The following is a 10,000-nucleotide window of genomic DNA, read 5'->3' as shown; positions in this document are numbered from 1 at the left end:
TCATAAGAACTATGACAATACTGCTTGCTATACAGTCTGAAGCATGCACAACTAAAAATAATGATTGCTAATGAAGAGATTTTCTAACTGTAAGAAAAAAATGTTATTTGTTTTGCATTGTAGTGAAAAATCAAACCAGTGGGTTTAACAAATTGTTAGGAACTTGTCCCTCTTGATCCTCTTAGCATTGGTAGATACCTTCATCCCCAGGCCTTTTATTTTATTTAGTGATAAATACTTGAACATAAGATACTCAGCCCAGAGTCTTTAAAGGCAGTAACTACCATATCACCTTTGAGCCACTGGCACTAGAATTAAACCAGCTAAGTTTGCAGTATAACTTCCATTGCTTATCTATTTGAAATAGAAGTTTTTTAAAGAAAGTGAGAATTATTAAACTAAGTGACATGGTGACCTTTAGGGCTTTTTTGCTTCCCTCAGCCGCCAAAGTGTAGTTGTGGGGAAACACTGTAATGTGATGTGTTACAATGAAATTTTATGTAATGATGTAATTAAATAATTACACATTATATAGAAGTTGATATTCGTCCCTGTTTTCTTGAGAGGTGAGTTAATGCTTTCCATTCTTTTTGCAATGAACTCACAAGCATGAGTGACAGAATTACCTTCTCTATGTCAAAGGTATTTAGACCTCATGTCTGGCACAAGCAAACCGTATTTTCACATGGTCAAACTTTGGTTTGAGTCCATAGAAAAAGTTAAGCTTTCCGTATTTGACAGAATCAGGACAGAAATAGTAGCTACATTATTCAGACTTGATACTCACTTTCAGATTTCAGCCTAAATTCACACAAAAAAAAAGTTCCATGAAAGTGTTGATTGAGAATTTTTGGACACAAAATGTCTCTTAGCAGTCCACTGCTGATTAAAAAAAACCAGCTGTAACTCAAATAAATCATTTTGTGGCTTGAATCAAGCATTTTTTGTCCCTTTATTCAGCATGTAGCATGCAGATTAATGGATATGCTTCAGTAACTTTGACAGTATGTGTTCACTGAACAATTGGACCACCAAACAAGGGCTTCTTTAGTCTATTCTCACATCAATGAGATATTCAAAAGAGTTCCAGATTACTCCTTTCTCCAGTTCTACTCACAAGAGTTTGCCCTGAGTTATAGACATTTTTCTGACATGACTATAAGCATGGACAATTATTCTCCCTCTCTCTAGAGATCCACTTTGGCCCCTGCAACTGTAGATCAATTGAATAATACTATAAGACACAGTGTGCATGGACAGCTTGAAGAATCAAGGTAGCAAAAGAGGTTTCAAAGCTCTTCAGCTGGAAGTAGAGTGTAAAGCTGGCATTACCTTCGGTTAGGGAAGTATCTACATTTGTCAGTACAAGCTTAGGCTTTGATTTCCATAATTGCATACATAAAACTACATTCATGCAAAGTGTATGAACAACTGCTACTGTAATTGCACACACAGGCAGATTACCTACCCACTTCTTTGCTCCTGCAGTTTCTGCATATATTTGGCAGTTATGCCATTAGGTAGGCAGTTTTGGAAATCTGGCACACATTGCAATTATTCAAGCAGGAAGTCCTACCATTGAAGAACCAGAAGCATAATCTCATCCAGGACAAGCAAAGAAAAAGTATTTTTTCCTTTCTGATTCTCATCAGTTGTTAATTGCAACACAAGAAGGACCAAATATTGCAACGGACCCCACACTACAGATGTGTTCTAGGAAGGATCTCAAAACTAAAGACAGAAAGGAGAATTGAAGTGTTTCTTAAGGAGTCACAACATAGCATGGAGCAAGTGTCCAGTCAAGAAAGTACCCATAGCATCTTTATGGGACAAAGGCACAAAATCTCTAATAATTTCCATATTGTTGGGATTCTGCAAGTGTTAGATTGGACTTCTGAGGTGCTGAAAGACTGACACTCTATTCATCATTCTTCTAATCACGTCAAACAGAAGTTGAATTTTAGGAGGTAATGTTGAGATTTTGGTGTTTCCTAACTACATATAGTACAACGTGAAATAGAAAACTTTTAACTGGTTTAATGCTAGAGGTGACCATTGAGTTTAAATGTAGCACAAAGGCAGGTTTCTTTTGGAGGAGTTATCATCTACTATTATTTCATCCTCAGGCAATAATTTTGGGGGCGCACAGTTTGTGGTAAATGTTCTTTCATGAATATACCTGTAAGGGAGAAAAATCAACCTGTATCCAGTGTATGATACATCTAATCCTTTTGATACACTTGAAGTTGTTTATTGTGAATTTAAGGATTTATTGCCAATCTTCTCAAACCTTCTCTACCTTTTTCCAAGAATTCTCAAAAATTGCTAGATGTATAGACCTATAAGGAGCTCATTATCCCTCATATAACAGCTGAAAGTCATTCTTTCCCCAGGCATCCTGTTTGTGGAATCTCCTTTAGTCCTGGTGAAGATCTGTCACTCTGAAGTTTTCATCCATACAGGGAATATAGACTTGGAACTGTCATAGTAAGATGAATATAGGTCCCTCCTAAATGTGTATTCTAATGCTTTAGTATGTGGGTATTTGCAGAAATGAATGTAGCCAGCCCCAAATTATAGCATAAATCATAGCATGTGAGACTTTATATATGGATCAATCAGTTCACCAAACTGGAAGGTTACCTTAAATGACAGGGACTCAGTGGTAGAAAAAGTATTCTCTTAGAAAGGTGTATTCTCTTAGCAAGGTGATCAGGCAAAACAAAAGTAGTAATCTCAACTCTAATCTAATAATGTCAACTATTAGTTTTTCAAATTTTGACAAACAACTTTTGGCTTTTTCATATGCACATGTACACAAACATATTTTGTTAGTGTTCTGCTGTTAACACATCTTTCATATCTGCATTTTATTACACAACTACCTGTAGTTTTCTCACTTCATCACAAATTCCCATTAACATAGATGGGAGTTTTGCACAGAGGACCAGATATTGCTGCGTCTTGTAAGTACAGCATCATTCCAGAAAGAACCGCATATAATTTCAAAACATATATCCTGGTAAACTAAATGAGTAGAAAATACAACTGCATAAAAATGATATTATGTTAAATACAATGTAAAATATAAAACCACATAAATAAGAAGAGTGTATGCTCCTCTGACTCACACCAGCTGCTAAGCATTAAGTATTTCTTATTATTTACTACAGATTTCTGAAAATCCTGGTCTATAATAATCTCTTAAAATAAAACTATGAACACCACAGATACTTAAAAGATGTTTGGAATATTGTGGAGGATAGGTCCCAACAAAACTTTTCAGAAAAAAAGTCTCATAATAAATGTGAAGATTAGCAAGCAGGTTCCATTATTATTGTTCTATTGTTTGATTGTTATTTTTATTACTGGTTTTTCTAGTAAAGACAGACTTTACAGAAATATCTCTGTAATGGAGAAGCTCTAAATTATCTACTCTGCCTCCGTATGTCCTCTGGACTTTATAAACAGAGGCTTCCTCTCCTGCTTTAGGAGGAAAGGGTGGGTTCACGGGGAGCAGTGATTGTAACAGAGCCCACTGCTGCCCACCACCCCATTTGGCATGGTGTGTTTTTTATTGTGTCACCTGGTAATCAAGCTGCACCTAGTACTTTGATTGTGTTTTCCTGTGTGTAATTAAAAAAGGTGTCATAGTCTAAAAATGTATTTACAGTAATTTCCAGATAGTAGAGGATATACCTTATTTTCCTTCAGGGGAAGGGGAGTTAAATAGAAGAGGAATTCAATGAAAGGACCGGGGCTTTCAAATAAATAAATTTATGTGAGGGAACTGATATTCTCTATTAGTTCAAAGGACATGGTCTCGTTTCCAGCCATGGTATATTTAATTTAAAGACCTTAGGTTAAAAACCTTTTATACAAATATTAGCAGAACTGAAGCCAATGTCCTTAAAAAAGGAATTTTAATTATTTTTTTTTTTTTTTAGATCACCATAGAACTTAGGAGTTTTGGCATCTTGATTCTTCATTTTTCCTACATTTCAAAGCTTCCTACTGAACATGGAAAAAGTTTGGAGCTCTATTTTTCAGAAGTAGAGTCCCAGTACTTACAATCACAGATTCCTAGAGTATCCTGAGTTGGGCGGTGTTGGGGGTTGAATTTTTCCCATTGTTATGCTAAGTATTTGTGGCTACACCTCAGTAGCAATAGTTTTCTCTCGCAGGGGGGTGGGGAACAGGGGCAATACGGGAAAAGGAAAGGTGGGACAGGGGCCTGGGCTCTCTCTCGCTTCGCTCGTGGAGTGGAAGGAGGACGGCCCGTGCTCCGATCTGGCATCTTCCCCGCCATCCCAGCGCCGGGAGCCACATTCCCTGCCATCAAACACCGCTCTGCTGCTCTCCCACCTCATCCTGCTGCCTCCGGGCACTGTGCCGAGCACCACGACCGACACCGTGAGGGGGGAGTGGCTCCCCCATCCCTCTCAGCCCTGGGCGCTGCCGCCATCACCCAGCGGGCCCTGCCCTGCCCACAGCACCGGGAACTGAGCGCAGGGAGAGGGCCTTGGCCAAAAGGGACTGGAACTGAACTATACTGCTCTGTTTTGTTGTCAATTTTTATAGCTGGTGTTGTTTCTGCTGTTTTGCCTTGTTAGATATATTAGTAAAGAGCTGTTATTCCTATCTCCATATCTTCTGCCTGAAAGCCCCTGATTTCAAACTGTAATAACTGGAAGGGAGGGGTTTGCACTCTCCATCTCAGAGAAGGGGTTCCTGCCTTTCCTTAGCAAATACCTGTCTTTCAAACCAAGACAGGAGGCACCCATGAGGATCATTGATTCTAAATCCTGCCTTCACACAGGGCAACCTAAAAGTTAAAACACATTAAAAAATATAAACCATGAAGATGAGCATCATTCAGCCACCTTTCGAACACCAACTGGAGCCTTGACCATGACCAAGGTATTCAAGAGCTTGTTCCAGTCTTTGACCATCCTCTCAGTGAAGAAATGTTCATGTTATCCACTCTAAATTTCCCCTTATGTAACTTTAATACATTCCATCACTGGGCACCAGAAAGAAGAGCTCGTGAGGAGCTCACTCTGCACCCTCCTCTTCTCTGAGCTAAATAAACAAAATATCCTCATCTGCTCCTCATAAGCCATGCTCCCTAGTCCCTTTGGCATCTTTATTGCCCTCCTTTGGGCACATTAAAATGTGTTATGTTATCCAAAAGGTGAGGCTGAGCCTGATGAGACAGTGTCTTCTTTCTGCCTGTTAAGTGTGCTGTGCTTGACACACCCCAGGGTACCACATGCCCTGCTGATCTCAAGGGCACGCTGTTCACTCATTTGAACTGATCATCAACCACGTAGTTGCTGTGGAATTTCAGGCACTTTATGACTTGTCTGGATATCCAAAGATATGGAGAAAGCCCCTGGTCTCAGACCTCTCCCTGTCTCTGGGGGGCCTGTGTGCTCATACAAATTTCTCTGTCTCATCTTCTGATGCCTGTCCCTGTCCAGGGTGAATCAGGACCAAGAGGAAAAAGTATGGTAAGTAGGAATAAGGGACAAACCTGATAATGAAGGAATCAGTATAACTGGCATCAGACCTTCTGGAAGAGGACAAGACTCATCAAGTTATCCTGCAGCTTGAATCTTAGAGTGTAACCATCATCCCTGTATAAGAGTGCTTTCAGCTCACTGTGCTGGGGGGAAAACAAACTCCTACTGATTGTATTTCATTTTGGATTACTTAAAAGGCATTTCCAGTTCTAAATTGTAAAAAGTGAAGGTATGGTAATACATCAAGATCTTTAAACACAAATGTTTGAAACTTTAATGGATAGCTCTTAGGTTAATAATCACATTCCCCTGTAAGAAGGACTGCTTAGTGAGGAGTTAGACTGTTATCAACATCTGTAAGTTGTATAAAACTCTGAATGTCATTTTTCTGCCTTTCCATTTGTAAAATGACTTTGCCTGGACCTTTTGTAGAAGTTTGTTCAATCACAGATTAGAGTCTAACCATATAATGCTTCTTTGCCTTGCATTCAAAAGATTTTCTGTATGGAGGATCTTCAATGGTTAATTTCTGAAATTATTAGTATTGTGGAAAATATTTTCGAATGCAATGCAGAATCATAGTCAGGACTTCTTGTTCAAAAAACTAAAAAGAAACGTGTCAGTGATTCTTACAGATTGAAATATACTCTCTTGGATCTATATGAGCATTTAGTAAACCTTTATTGCTCTGCTGTGAGTACATATAAAAATGCCCAAGGCAGTCTCACATATTTTTTCCTACAAACTATTAACATAAAAATATATCTTATTCATTAATCAAATTTGTGTAGTAAAAGTTTTCATCCTTAGAGAATGACACAATGAGGCAAGGAGAAGTTAAGTGATTTATTTACAGATTTTCTGTGGGCAAGTGGAACAATAGCATTTGAAAATGTATGCCAGTTACCCATCTACTGTTCTAGATGAAAAAACACCACAGAAAACAAATACTTATTACTTCGGAAAAAAGACTCATCTGAACAAATTCATTTACTGAATGTATCTAATGCTGAACTTGCCAACATAATTTATAGCAAAAACCATGATTTTTAAAATGTAGGAAAGGAAACATACTGGAATAGTTTTCTGCAAAGGAAAAAAAGAGATTTTGAACTATTATTCCATTTCCCAGTTTTCAAAGGTTCTACATTAAATGAAAAACCTCACTCAGTATCTCCTGCATTTGCCAGTTTCTGGTGTTAATTATCTTTTGTTTGCCCTTGATAATCCTGAGGTTGGTATGCAGATAATGAAGCCTGCAGATTCATCTCAAAGTGTAAAAAACAATGGCATTGTCAATTCTGCATCACAACACTTTATAAATTATGAATGTTATCCACATTAAGGAGAATGTTAGACTTTTAAAATTACTTCCATGAATAGATTAAATTGCAAGTATTATTACATTTCATTTTATTAAGTGCATCTTAGTAGTTATTAGGGCAAATGAACATGTTCTCTCAATTACATAATAACATTAGAACTAAGAATTATGCATTGACACTCCCAAATGCATTATGTGGCATTGTATATTAATCATCCCAAACAATATTTTCAGTTTATATAAAGACAATTATTACCTATTGAAAATAAGCGTCTTATTGATTTATTGCAATTCAGCTCAAGGAATTGTTTTCTGTATAAAAGCTTTGATTCTTTTCTGGATAGTTTAATAATTTATATCTCTTTCTTATAGAAAAAAAAAGGTAGGAGTCTTTTAATTACTTTCTTTTATTAATCTAATTACAAGAAAACAAATTTTATAATATATATTACTTTAAAATATCCTGCACAAGACAATGTAGCACACAGTCAGCATACACCAATTAATTTAGGAGAACATTTGTTAATTTTTGGTTTTAGCTTTTAGCAAATTGTAACTATTTACATGATGTGAGTTTTAAGCTACATTTTAATTCTCTCAAATTCTAGTCGTCAGACATGCAGATTATCATGCTGCCTTTTATTCAAAGGAAAAACTTCCATGGAAGTAGATCAATATTGTTTAGGGCATTGCTAAGAAGAATAAGAACAGCACCTGACACTATAAGGCTGACCCGAGTGGCAACATTTGAACTCACTGAAGTGAGAGAAGCACTGAGTCTTTGCACTGACATGTGCAGCAGCCAGGCTTTTTAGACACCTTACAATTGATAACACCAATACTTCCAGATACTTTTACAGTATCTAATTTTTTATTTGGCTATGATATATGCATTGATTGCAATCCTTGTAAATTAATTTCCTTTACATAAGTTGTCTAGATAACTGTCTCATTGTTTCTAGTGCTTCTAATACTTTGTGTTAGATTTGTCAATGCACATACTGATGCACTGTTATTTACTTTAACATAACTAGCAAATTTTTCAGGATGATTACTGAAGGGATAATAATTCAATCATTAAAAAGCAATTTTTACAGTGTCAGCCAATTTTTTTTTTTTTTTGACTAGGAAAAGTTTGTTATCATTAATTGTATTTTTCTATTTTAATTTTAATTTGAGTTTACACATGCTATCAATATCATTGCCAGATTTTGCCACTTTACAAAATATTGGTACATGCTGGACTTATTTTTCAGGGGACAGTTATTGGCTCATCAGTAAAGTAACAAAAATAAATAAGAGACTCCTTTGGCATATTTCATACCAGGTACAGATTATAGTCAATAAATCAGCTTTGTAAGGAAATTCAAATCAGTCTGTATTTATTGGTCTAAATATTAAAATGCTAACATATGCCTTCTTTATCGTATAAGTCTTGAATACACCATATGATCTGCTTGATTCAGCAAGAATAGCATATAAATGTGCAATATTACACACTCATAGGAAATACTAAAAAACATATTTTAATTTGATATATTTTTGTATGGAAACTGTTTCAGGATTTAAATGTCCTTTGAGCTGCTTAAAAACTTTTTCTTCTCATATTCTGCTCTTATGTGTGATACCAGTTGGAGTAGTATTTATGAATACAACCCACAGAAAGCCTGTGGAAATGTTTCTAACAGTGAACATGTAGAATCAGCAAATGTTCTAATTGGTCATTTCATGGGAGTAAGTAGTCACTGTAATTAAACATTGTTTATATTAGCAATGTATTGGGTAACACGAAATGACTAGGTGATCCTTCTGGCCTAATGTTATTAACTAAACAAAGTAAGTTAGACTCTTTATCTTTGTTACATTGGATTAAAAATGACTGGAACTAACACATGTGCAGTTGACAAAATAACTAGCCTTCTTAGTTCTAATTAGTTTTCAATTAAATTGCTTCAGCAGTGGTGTCAGACTTACAGCTACATTAAATTGTCTTTGAATATGTCTGATTCCTTTAGTTCTCCCTTGTGCCAGTAAGGAAGTTTCAGACATGAAAGTGTTAACAGCTGCTTTGAAATTACTCCTATTTAAGAAGAAAAATCATATTACTTTCTTAATCTTTCTAATTCTATTCTCATAAGATGATCTTGGATTTGTTCCTTTAGCACAGACTCTTTAGTGCAGTCCTGATTTCTGTATTAATGAATTGAGAAGATGACATCAGGCTCTTAGGTAAGTGCTCATAAACTCAGTCATATGATTTTTATAGTAAGATATAATGTATAAAAAAAACCCCAATATTTTTTCCTTTCTTACATCGATGTTTCTTTGCAAAGTAATAGTTGAATGTTATGTAGGTGGCACACCAAAGACCATGTAGTAGTTTGTAATTTACCTTTTGATCATCACAAGAAAAATTTCTACTGGGAAATGAAAGCCAAACATAATTCACTAAAATTACACTGAATGCCCTCTAATCAATACAGATAAATCTAGAGTTTGTTGTTAAATCGATCCTCTCCTTTATAGAGATATACTGTCTTGATTGTTTTAGGGATAATTATTTCACAGGGAATTTTTACAATGATTAGTAGAAACGAGACAACAGTAAACTTGACTCGGAACCATTGAATTACTGTGCTGCAGAGTGCATTTGTCTCTTCTAGTTTGAAGCTTACTGATATCAATACTGATTTATATCATTTCATGTGATGATGTTTTCCTGAGAGAAATGAAGTTGATTTCATTTCAGAAATGAATGGCCTCAGTGTTTGTTTTTCTTTTATAAAATTGTCAGCTCTTGCCAATATAAATACTCACTGATGCAGACTTTCCCTTCCTGCTTTTATCACTTCGGCTGATTCCTTGACATACATCATATTGAAAAAGTCCAGATAAACTTTGGAGAAATAAAAAAAAAATGTTTAGACTAGAAAGACAAAGCTTGAACTAAAGGATTACTTAAAATGGTGTTACTGTACTATTTCTATACATATGAAAATGCAATTTAAATATCAAGGATTTAAAAAGTCAGAAGTTTTCTGCTTCAGTTTCTGTTTGTAAATGAAGATCTTTGTAAGTCTTTGTAAGATGATCTTTGTAAAATGATTTTAACAGCTCACATACCATAAGTCAATACAACATTTAAAAAGAT

At 35.7% G+C, this 10,000-nt stretch overlaps 2 long non-coding RNA genes across 9 annotated transcripts in view; one reads left to right on the top strand and one right to left on the bottom strand.

The window, feature by feature from the left end:
• The window catches only part of LOC148223668 (uncharacterized), a 27,275-nt gene that overhangs the window by 14,548 nt on the left and 2,727 nt on the right, over window positions 1-10,000 (bottom strand). The gene's annotated exons all lie outside the window — the stretch shown is intronic.
• Window positions 8,845-10,000, top strand: part of LOC148223667 (uncharacterized) — a 38,161-nt gene continuing 37,005 nt past the window's right edge. For 2 of the 7 annotated variants that reach the window (XR_015803918.1, XR_015803917.1), the window contains exon 1: window positions 8,860-9,078. This is a non-coding gene — a long non-coding RNA (uncharacterized LOC148223667). Of the gene's footprint in view, window positions 9,079-10,000 lie in introns of all 7 variants that reach the window. The other 5 variants (XR_015803915.1, XR_015803912.1, XR_015803913.1 and 2 more) reach the window with 5 other exon arrangements.

This window comes from Sturnus vulgaris, chromosome 5 (genome assembly GCF_052056855.1).
Source record: "Sturnus vulgaris isolate bStuVul1 chromosome 5, bStuVul1.hap1, whole genome shotgun sequence".
NCBI classification, from domain to species: Eukaryota; Metazoa; Chordata; class Aves; order Passeriformes; family Sturnidae; genus Sturnus; species Sturnus vulgaris.
This window is presented reverse-complemented; position numbering and strand designations above follow the sequence as displayed.